The sequence below is a fragment of the Ovis aries genome, chromosome 25 (genome assembly GCF_016772045.2).
Source record: "Ovis aries strain OAR_USU_Benz2616 breed Rambouillet chromosome 25, ARS-UI_Ramb_v3.0, whole genome shotgun sequence".
NCBI lineage: Eukaryota > Metazoa > Chordata > Mammalia > Artiodactyla > Bovidae > Ovis > Ovis aries.
The window spans coordinates 7,913,131-7,925,224 of NC_056078.1; the positions used below are offsets into that span (position 1 = coordinate 7,913,131).

Here is a 12,094-nt window from a genome sequence, read left to right on the forward strand (position 1 = left end):
CTTCAGCAATAAAAGTATAGATGTTTATTCTTCCTATGTTAAAGAGTATGATTCAGAGTTTACAATTTCAAAGTTCTTTACAATCAACAGTAGACATGGTGGTTTTCCACACCTCCTAAAGAAACACACACACACAAAATCCTGGAGCCTTATGCTAAATGTGAAACAAAAACAGTAAAAAATCATTTATAGAGTGACAGCACAACGATGGACAGTTTTTACCATATATCTTGTACAAGGTAAAGGCCTGCAAAATAAGTTTCAGAAATACTGAACACAGATACTGACAAGCTTGAAAGACTTCTTGCAGATGTAGCTGCACTAGTTTCCTCATGCCTCTGTAATTCTTACAGACACAATGAAAATTAGCTTCCCCTCTAAAGAAAAAAATTCAGCTGAGGCAATTATAGACTAATGTGTTTACTGTTACACAACATTTCACATCAAGAAAAACAACAGTAAGACCAACGGAGGTCTGGCTGCTTCACCTGCTGTTCTCTAGCCATTCACGAGGATGGACAGACAGCAGGAGAGAAGGGCACAGGGACCGGGAGTGATAGAGAACAGAAGTAAAACAGAAATATATATTAAACGGTTTCTGAGAGAATGCATTTCAGATTCAACCTACACTTTATATTGTTTTTCAACCACACTGGTATCATTACAATCTAGTTTTTTCTATCACTGTGATCTGCATGTAGACATGTACAAAGAAAAAGGGTTAAAGTTACAAGTGACCTACATACTAGAAACCAAACACCATTGTTTTCCATGTCGTATAAGGCATCTTTTGGCTCTGGGATAACATTTTTAAAGTGTATTAAAATATTCAAGAATTTGGTGGTATAGGAGAAAGAATACTAGACTAAAAGTCAAAACACTTTCAGTTTTCTGTTTTGCGTCAAATTCTTTAGGATCTCAGGCAAAGTGCTTTTCTGATCCCCATTCTTCTTATACATATTCAAACAAAGACAAAAGCAGATGATTTCTAATATTTTTTAGGCTATGGACTTTCGTAACAGTTCAACAGTCAGAAAACAGTAATATTGTAATGCTTTTGAACTGTGGTGTTGGAGAAGACTCTTGAGGGTCCCTTGGACAGCAAGGAGATACAACCAGTCCATTCTGAAGGAGATCAGTCCTGGGATTTCTTTGTAAGGAATGATGCTAAAGCTGAAACTCCAATACTTTGGCTACCTCATACGAAGAGCTGACTCATTGGAAAAGACTCTGATGCTGGGAGGGATTGGGGGCAGGAGGAGAAGGGGGCAACAGAGGATGAGATGGCTGGATGGCATCACTGACTCAATGGACATGAGTCTGAGTGAACTCCGGGAGTTGGTGATAGACCAGGGAGGCCTGGCATGCTGCGATTCATAGGGTCGCAAAGAGTCGGACACGACTGAGCGACTGAACTGAACTGAATAGTCATATAGTAACAGTAAGCATCAAGATTAATTTAAGATTAAAATTATACATTCTAAATGTTTCCTTAAATTGCGCATCATTAGGTTTTGTCAAAACCAAAGATGCTATTAAAAAAAAAAAAGATGTAGAGAAAATAAATACATTTCAGTAATATGGAATGTATGATTTTAGAAACAGTCTCCAAATTTTTTAAATAATGCTAACAGAGAAAAGCAAGAACAGTTATCAGCCTTACTGTCTTTGGAAGCATCATTAAGAGGAAATTCAGAAAATGGCAAAGGATTTTAATCTTTAATAGACTAAAATAAAAGTCATAGTGTATTAAAGGTTCAGATAAGTAAATATCAAAAAGCAGTGTAAGAGTGAGCTGACAAACATAAACAGCTGCCCTACAAGTCACACCAGCAAAATTTCCTTTTCCCATTGGCCAGGATACACTGATTTTTGCACTTCAACAAATGAATATTCAGAAGACGTAACAATGAATGTATTTTATGAACTGATTAATGTTCCGCTTGCCTTTCAAATAAAGCACATAGTTATAATAAATAAGGAACCCATTCTCACCATTGTTTTAATTTTACACTCATCTAAACTCTGTATAATAATTATGTTGTTGAAAAAATATCTATGCAATTAGGGCTTCCCTGGTAGCTCAGACGGTAAAGCATCTGCCTACAATGCGGGAGACCCGGGTTCAATCCCTGGGTTGGGAAGAGCTTCTGGAGAAAGAAATGGCACCCCACTCCAGTACTCTTGCCTGGAAAATCCCATGGGTGGAGGAGCCTGGTAGGCTACAGTCCATGGGGTCCCAAAGAGTCAGACATGACTGAGCGACTTCACTTCACTTCATGACTATTACTCTTCAACCTAAGGAACCAACACAAGTGAACTACAAAATTAATAAGAATTCCACTGCAGCAAATTACATTTTGATCAGAACAAATTTAAAGAGGGAAGAAAAAAATTAATATATTATTATTGCTCTTTACACATTCATAACAGAAAACACATATATAGATGTGAATTCATTTTGTTAAATAGAAATTACCAAAACCAGTGAATCCAGCCAAGAATCAAATGTAACCACAACAGAAAACAAATATACTTAACCAGAAAATATTTCCAATGTACAAACACAGTTAACTTTTTAAAAAGCTAGTAAGTGAGAATTATAAGAACAAATCCATAGAAAATAGCAAATCCATTCTAATAACAACCTTGGAGGTGAAACATGGTTATATTATTCCAAAAAAATGCAGGATTAAAAGTAGAGGGGAAAAAACAGAAACCTAGAGTTAATCCACAACCTAGATGTCACTTTCCAATATTTCATCCAAATTAGGAATTTCCTCCTTTCTATAAACACTCTCCACCCATTCCAGCTTCTGACAAATTATGGTTATTATGAAATTTGTCTTCCTTGATCTAAAATATTTCTTCCTCTCACTTTCACTCTTCTGATTACTACAAAATTACTGAATAGACATTATTAGGAGGCACTGTTAGCACTTCCATTTTCTTCTCAGTTTTTAACCCTTCATCTCCATTGGTTTTTTTCTCTGCCTATGTTTAAAAAGAAAGAAAGAAAAAAAGCCTGTTGACACCTTCCTCTTTCAAGATTACTCAAGGGTAATCTGCACTGGAAGTAGTCTTTTCACCTTCCCCCCTGCCCCCACCACACACACACACTCTGTGCACGGCAGCTTGGCTTTTGCCCATACCACTCTACTGAAACTATTCAAGTCAAGACCAACAATAAACTTCTAACTGCCAGACTCAATCAAACGGATATCCTTATCTCGTTTGACCTCTCTGAGGAATATGAGGCATCAGTCAATCAGTCAATTCAGTCACTCAGTCGTGTCCGACTCTTTGTAACCTCATGGACTGCAGCACACCAGGCCTCCTTGTCCATCACCAACTCCCAGAGTTTACTCAGACTCATGTCCATCAAGTCAGTGATGCCATCCAGCCATCTCATCCTCTGTCATCCCACTTTCCTCCCGCCTTCAGTCTTTCCCAGCATCAGGGTCTTTTCCATGAGGCATGCTGCTAAGTCACTTCAGTCGTGTCCAACCGTGTGACCCCATAGACGGCAGCCCACCAGGCTCCCCCCGTCCCTGGGACTCTCCAAGCAAGAACACTGGAATGGGTTGCCATTTCCTTCTCCAGTGCATGAAAGTGAAAAGTGAAAGGGAAGTCGCTCGGTCATGTCCTACTCTTCGTGACCCCATGGACTGCAGCCTATCAGGCTCCTCCATCCATGGGATTTTCCAGGCAAGAGTACTGGAGTGGGGTGCTTCGCCTTCTCCATCCATGAGGCATATGAGATTATTAATCACTCATTCTTAAATCTCTCTCATCTCTTGACATGTGTGTGTTCGTGCTAAGTTGCTTCAGTCATGTCTGATTTTTTGTGACCCCATGGACTGTAGCTGGCCAGGCTTCAGTCTGTGGCCTGTACAGCCTACAGTCTGTCTATGGGATTCTCCAGGTAAGAATACTGGAGTGGGCTGTCATGTCCTGCTCCATCTCGTGACATGGAAGATGCTAAACCTCTTTTGGTTTTCCTCCTGCCCCTCTGACCTCTCCTTCTGTCTCCTTGTCTGGATGCTTCTTCACCAGCTCCTTCACATTGGTGAGCTTCTGCATTCTCCTCTCCCTTTGTGTTCGTTGACAATCTCATCCATCCAAGGTTTCAGGTACCATCTATATAATAATGGCTTCCAAAATTTCCTCTAGAGATGAATTCATAACTTCCTTCAAATTTCCAGACCCTTATAGAACAAGACATACCCAGAACATTTCAGGGCAGTATTGTGCGGTTAGAGAATAATCTTAGGCTAGTAAGCTCCATTCACGTGCCTCTAATTCAAGGCTCAATTCATTTCCCAACATTTACAACCCCTTTCCAGGGCGGTATGTCATCAGGTTACCAATGACTGATATGACTAAATACCTCGATTTGCCCAGGACAGTCCTCCTTTATGCTTGTTGTCCCACAGTAATTATTGATGTCTTTTCATTTTCAAAATAACATCTGTTTAGTCAACACATTATATAATCAGCCTACCTGCCACCATCCTTTCCGATTTTTAATGCAAAAACTAGATGAGTCCTCCTGGCTCAATTCTGAATTCTTTACTCCCTACCATTAGAATCCCTAGTTCTGTTGCTAAGAAACTTCCCTATATCCTCTACCTCCACACAAGAGGATCACTTCATCTCCTTCTCTTAATAAATCACTACACACACCCAGACCCCAGGCCAGGAAGACAAGTCAGTACTATTCTGGTTTCCAAAGGTGATTTGGACATTATTATCCCACTCCATCCCCTTTTAAGGCTATAACTATCCCATGGACAGAGGAGCCTGGTGGGCTGCAGTCCATGGGGTTGCACAGAGTGGGACACGACTGAGTGACTTCACTTTCACTTTTCACTTCCACACACTGGAGAAGGAAATGGCAACCAACTCCAGTGTTCTTGCCTGGAGAATCTCAGGGACGGGGGAGTCTGGTGGGCTGCCGTCTATAGGGTCGCATAGAGTCGGACACAACGACTTAGCAGCAGCATCCCACTCCATCCCCTTTTGAGGCTGTAACTATAGTTATAGTTCTCATTGACTGACCTTTGAGTCATTCATTTATTGAGAACTTTGTCATACAATTCCTGTCTTCCTCTCCACACAAGATCTGTTATTCCAGGGCTTCACTACCCATGAGAAAAACTAATGCCAACACACTAGGATTTAGAGTACTTTGACTTCCTTTTCTTCAATGACCCCTACTTGGCAGAAGGCCAGCCTGATTTAGGAGTTGGGCATAAGAGTTCTGGGGCTAGAAAGACTCAGGTACTTCCAAGCTGTGTGCCTTGGGGAAAATTACTTAATCTTACTGAGCCCCAGTTTCTTCATTTGTAAAATGGAGCTCCTAAGATGTGCTTCACAGGATGGTTGTGAAAAATAAGTTTGATTTATTATTAAATAATAATAATGCTCACAGGTTTATTATGAGAAGCTCATAATTGATCTATAAGAAGCATTCAGCATAGTGACCAGCACAAAGCACACAATAAGCAGTTGCTTTTATTAGTCTTATATTGTAATCAGTGCTACTAATCTTGGCTACCCACCATCATTGGTCATACTTGGGCTCTTATTTCACCTGAAATTGTTCCAGCACATGAATCTTAAATTTAGGACTTTCACATCACATTTTCCCATCTCTCATACTCCTGTACTTCCACTAATCCTACAGCTTACTCATTGGGATTCTCCATCCTCTTCATTCTCCACATTTACCAGCCCTGTCATGGCTTCACTTTCTTCCTTAATCAAGCAGGATGCTTAAAAGTTCAGCCCTTCAGTTAACAACCTCATCACCACCAGGAAACCCTTGACTTCACACCGCCCTCTACCCAAGTTCTCCATCACACCTTCCCTTCCAATCCCCATCCAGGTGAGCCTATTTGCCTTCTGCTCTGTTACAGGAACTGCTGGAGAAAACTGCTTCAGCATGGACAGCCTCTTTCTATATTTGTGATTGCAGGGGCGTTAAACACTATCAGCGATTAGGTCACTTGTCCTTGGTCAAGGCCACTTTCCAATCACAATGGTAACTTTTCCTTTCCCCACAAAAATACCCCAATCCATGTTCTTCCTTCTCAATCTCAGCAGATAACCTTGCTCCACAGAAACAAATGAAACTATCCTAGCTACTCATTTGTCTCTGTATCTACTCCTTATATTCTTTTCTTTTTTCAAAAGGAATCTGCATCACTACTTTTCTTCAGGATAACCCTTCCACCTGTGCACCTGTACTCTTTTTCCCAATCCTTCCACTGCCTCTGAGATTATGTCTATTATCTTCTTTCTCTTGTGACTTCAATTTTCTCTCCTTTTCAATAGCCCCTTTCCTTCAGTCCACTAAAGTATCCTTTTTCTTCCATGTTTAAAGAAAAACAAACCTTCCCTAATCACATCTCCCTGCTCAAATCTCCACCCACTGTCCTCCCTGCTTTACCAAAATTATTTGAAAGAATATATTTACTGAATGAATGAAAACTTTTTTTACCTGGTTCAGACTTCTCTCCTGAACTCCAGACCTACATATGTTAAAATTTTAAATTATATGTGACTCATTCCAGATTCAGTTTCAAGAAACAAAACAGCTACTTCACCAAACTGATGTTAACTGATGTTGTTAACATCTCCCTATCTACTCCTCTCTGTCTTTTTAGAATATCGATTACTAGCATCACCATTGGCACCCCACTCCAGTACTCTTGCCTGGAAAATCCCATGGATGGAGGAGCCTGGTAAGCTGCAGTCCATGGGGTCGCTAAAAGTCGGACTCAACTGAGTGACTTCACTTTCACTTTTCACTTTCATGCATTGGAGAAGGAAATGGCAACCCACTCCAGTGTTCTTGCCTGGAGAATCCCAGGAATGGCGGAGCCTGGTGGGCTGCTGTCTATGGGGTTGCACAGAGTCGGACATGACTAAAGTAACTTAGCAGCAGCAGCAGCAGCAGCAGCAGCAGCACCATTCACCTAATCCAGAATCCTTAAAGCCCTCTCTGATTCCTCCCTCTTCTTCCCCTACCTCGTATCTAACCAAGCCCTTGCTAAAATCTCCCATGAAAGTGAAAGTGTTACTCACTCAGTCATGTCCGACTCTTTGTAACTCCACAGACTGTACACCCCCCAGGCTCCTCTGTCCACGGAATTCTTCAGGCAAGGATACTGGAGAGGGTTGCCATTCCCTTCTCCAGGGAATCTTACCGACCCAGGGATCAAACCTCGGTTTCCTGCGCCGCAGGCAGTTTCTTTCCCATCTGAGCCACCAGGGAAGCTCCAGATCTCCCATATGTGTCCCTTTTGTGTCTCCCCAGGGTCCCTGATGTTGAGGCCCTCCTCCCCTGACAGGACTTAACAGGGATGATGTGAAGGTTAAATGAGATGCTAAATGGGAATGCACTCTGTAAGATGTGAGGTACTCACAAAGATTATTTAATATTACTATATCTTTGGCAAAATGAGCATGAAGTTAGCATAATATGATGCATTCTTTAAAAACCAATTCTGTATCTTAGTAATCAGTACTTTATTTTCTAATCACAAATCACAAAGCATCTGTTTGGCAATCTGGTCTACAATTTTTATAGAAATCAGTCAGTGCCAAGATGTTTAATGTATAGTTTCCAGGCTTCACCTCCTTACACATTTTTTTTATTTAAAATGTGCAACTCTTCGGGTTTCTGGCAAAAATCTTCTATTCTCTTTACTTTTTATAGACGAGTGGCAGCAGTTGTAGAGAATATGTGTAGTACTTACTCTAGCTTATTATTCATCTATTTCTTCCACTTATCTAAAGTGGCTAAAAGTTCTCTAACTTCCTGATCTCTCTTGAGTTTCGACTTCAAAGAATCACATTTGAATGGAATAATGACTAGCCTTTTGGAAAACTGTTTGATTTCTTTCTTGGCTAATTAAGATGATTACACCTTTTAAACATTACTCTTTCATATTATTAGATAAGGTTTTTCTTTTTTTTTTCTTCCCAGAAGTTAGGCTTGGATAGCATTCAAAATTTCCCATTGTCTCAATTACTGTAAAACAAAGCCAGGAGAATTAAGAGGCACAGGATAAACGCCAGTGAGAAGCAACAGCAAAGAGAATACAGACACCTTATCAACTCTAAGATCAGTTTATAGCTATTTATGTATGGATGTGAGAGTTGGACTACAAAGAAAGCTGAGTGCCGAAGAATTGATGCTTTTGAACTGTGATGATGAAGACTCTTGAGAGTCCCTTGGACCACAAGGAGATCCAACCAGTCCATCCTAAAGATCAGTCCTGAGTGTTCACTGGAAGGAATTGATGTTGAAGCTTAACCTGCAATCCTTTGGCCACCTGATGCAAAGAGCTGACTCACTGGAAAAGACCTTGATGCTGGGAAAGCTTGAAGGCAGGGGGAGAAGGGGACGACAGAGATTTAGATGGTTGGATGGCATCACCAACTCAATGGAGAGGAGTTTGGGTAAACTCCAGGAGTTGGTGATGGACAGGGAGGCCTGGTGTGCTACAGTCCATGGGGTCGAAAGAGTTGGACGCGACTGAACTAAACTAATTTTTATATACTTATGTAACATACTTATCTAACGTGTTTTTATATACTTTCATATGTTTTGGTTAAAAACCTTTTAAAAAATATTAGTGTATTACTGGCGTTCTGAAAATGTTAAGGGGTAGACCTTAAATTTTAAGACCATAATATATTTTTCATACAAGTTGTACAGATAAAATTCTATTGCTCCAAATACTGCATAATTTGATGAAGACGATCTCCACCGAATATGTGATGACCCATTTATGTCAAGTCATCTTTAATGAAACAGAAGAATTAGGATAATCTCTGTACATTACTGACTACTAGTAAAGTATTAAAAATACAGGTCATTTCCATTGTAATTTACAAATGGCCAAGTGAAGCCACATTTGATAACAAGATTCCTGAAGCTTGAAAAAATTCTTGAACTTAAGCCAGGTATCCAAACACAATTCAGAAAAAAGTTAATCAGATGAAGGTGTAAGTTAGATACAACAACAAATGAAAAATGTATTTGGAAATTCTGGATTATATGGCTTTCTCTACAACTGAAATAGATGCTCTAAGTGCATGCAAGTAAAAACAAAGCTACATGTGATGAAAAAGATGATTAGGTTGGTCCAAAAGTCTAGAAAGAAAATGAGTATGAAAAAAAGTTGGCAGTTCATGGTTGAAAACATTAAGTCCCTATTATAGTCAAGATAACATAGAAGTGTCTTCAATACAAAGTCACTGGGTCTACTACTACTAATCTCCACTTGGAGTCTAATTTCATTGTTTTCTAACCAAGTCCTAACCTTCTCTCAACCAAGTTGCTCCTCTCATGAACCTCACCTCAATATATGTCTACTCCATCTATCTACTTGCTCAGGACAGAAATTCTGGTATCCTTTAAGTTTCCTGTTGACCTTACCCTCAATTTATTGAAAAATCAACCACTCCACCAATTCCACTATGGTCTAAGGTACAACCTCTCTGGCCTGGATTATGGGAAGGGTCCTGGAATTGACATCACTGCTTCTGCCCAACACCTCACCCCACCCCAGATAAAATCTATTCTCCATCCAGCCACCACAGTGACCCTTTTAAAAGGCCAAGTCTGATTATATGCCTTCTCTATTCAAAAGGATGAGCCCCCTTCTCCCTCAGAGTGGAAGCCCAAGTCCTTCAAAGGCCTACAAGCCCTTGCACAATCTGATTCCCCATTCCCACTTACCTCTCTTCTGCATTTCCGCTGCTTTTACTTTGCTCACTCCACCACAGCCAAATCAGCCTCTGCTGTCCCCAAATGCGCCCAGTACACTCCTGCCTCTAAGCATTCTGCTAGCACCTTTCTTTCTGCTTGAACACTCTTCCCTCAAGAGAGGTGTAGGGATTGCCCTTTCACTTCCCTGTAGTCTTCTAGGGCTCAAATGTCATCTTCTCTAGGAAGTTTTCCTTGGCTATCTCTAATTAAAGCTGCATGTCTCTTAGAGAACAGATCTGTGGCTGTCAAAGGCGAGGGGACAGAGTGCGAGGTTGGGGTTAGCAGATGTAAGCTAGTATACGGATCAGATAAACAACAAGGTACTAATGTATAGCACAGAGAACTATATTCAGTATCCTATGGAAAAGGTATTTTAAAGAAGAATGTGTGTGTGGGGGGGTGTAGAACTGAATCACTTTGCTGTACAGCAGGAATTAGCACAATGTTTTAAATCAACTATACTTTGATAAAACAAAATAAAACTGCAAGTCTCTACCTCATCCATGCTTTTTCTCTACAGTACTTAACACCATCTGACAAAGAACATATTTTATTATCTGCCATCCCCTACTAATGCAAACTCCCTGCTGGAGAGGATATTTATCTGTTTAGAAAACTGGTACACAGTAGGTACTCAAAAATATTTACTATATTCACATATAATCTTATAGCTTACAAATTCACTTTAATGTAAATTAAATTATATAGTAACTCATTTTCTCCCTATGCTCCCCCACTTCTCCAAATTTTCCAATCTTTGTAGTAACAACGTGGATGACAACAAAGAGCTGTCAGGAAAAAAAAAAAAAAATGTTGCTGGCTACTTGCAAAGCTCTTTAAAACAGATCCCCCGTATTAACTAACTACATTTATAAGATGAAAGCACAAAGTCAACATCTTTATTAGCATAAGGTTCCTGGGTGTGGAAGTTTAAAGTAACAGAGCAGAATAGCCAAGGGTCATCAGGAAGAAAAGACCAATTCAGTTTGTGCCATCAATCTGCTAAACAAACCCCAAGGAAAGTACAAGCTGAATTCAATATTCAAGGAAACATTCTGGTCTGAATTCAACACCAAAGTATTCAACACGAGATGCAACTCTCTTAAAATGTTGTACCTGCTTAAAACAACCTCATCAACTACCAAGTGCTGTCACTGGGTGTGTATGGTTGTTTTGTTTTGTTTAACCCAGTAACACCCAGAGCTAGGAAGCGTTTTTTAAAGCCTCTATGCTTACCCCCTCTGCCAGCAAGCAAACAACTGGCCTCCACACTGTGGTGCTGGGGTCTCCCTGGGTTATTTCCCATACAGAAAATTATACAGTTATAATCCCACCAGAGGCCAACCCGCACCTCAGACAAGGCGCCAATGATGCCCGGGACAGACTAAAGATGTCTCAGAGGATCCTCTGAAGAGTCTCTCGCCCGGGCAAAGGGCTTTACAGGCAGGAAAAAAAGCAGCGGGCTGAGGCGCAGAGGAGATGACAGGTGGGCGAACACCCGCGGGGCAAGATCTTACAGCGCGACCCGCAGGGTGGTGGCGCCGAAACTGTCAACTCCAGCCGTCAACCTGCCGGTGTGGGCCCGGCGCGGGTGCAAGTTTTGCCGGGGTACAGGATAACAAATGCAATCGAGATCGCAGCAAGTCGCCGCCAGCCTGCCTGACCTCCGCCCTCCAAGCGCCGGGAAATAAAGTTAGTGGCCGCTGGCCGCCGCAAAGGTCCAGAGAAGCCGGGCAGAGCTCGCGCCCGCGGCTCAGGTGCTGTCACAGGCTGCCCGGGCGCGGCGGGGAGACGTCCCGGAGCCCCAGAGCCGGAAAGAAGCCTCGGGCCGGCGCGTCGAGGCCGAGTCCCCCGCGCCCTCAGCCCTGCCACCGCGACCCCCAGCCGGGGCTGACTGCCACCCCAACCGCCTTCCCTCCAGGCCACCGATAGGGTCCGGGACCCCTAACAGCGGCCGGCATGCCCGGGCCCGGCGGCAGCCTTTACCTGCTCTCTGGCCGCCACTGACGCGCGTTCCTCCTCACCGGGAGAATCCCGAGTCGACGCCGCTGACGCCGCCGCCACCGCCGCCGCAAATTCCCCACCCCCCGCCCCCTCAGGTAACCCAGGAAACCGGGTACACCACCCCCTCCCTCCCCCCTGTCCGGCCCCAGACTCGCTCCTGCGCTTGCGCACTTGCCCGCCTCACGCGTTCCCGAGCCCCGCCCCTCGCCGGTAAGGCAGCGCCAGCGTCGCAGGCGTAACGCGTGAAGGCCGGAGCCAATGAGGAAGAGAGGAAGGCGGGCCGAGCTCTCGGGGTGGGGTCGG

The 12,094-nt window shown here is 42.5% G+C and overlaps 1 protein-coding gene across 7 annotated transcripts in view; it reads right to left on the reverse strand.

The window, feature by feature from the left end:
• Positions 1-11,828, reverse strand: part of LYST (lysosomal trafficking regulator) — a 165,402-nt gene extending 153,574 nt beyond the window's left edge. For all 7 annotated transcript variants that reach the window (XM_060406737.1, XM_060406738.1, XM_042241066.1 and 4 more), the window contains exon 1: positions 11,774-11,828. The gene's annotated coding sequence lies outside the window, so the exon portion shown is untranslated. The remainder of the gene's footprint in view (positions 1-11,773) is intronic.
• Between the last annotated feature and the right edge of the window lie 266 nt (positions 11,829-12,094).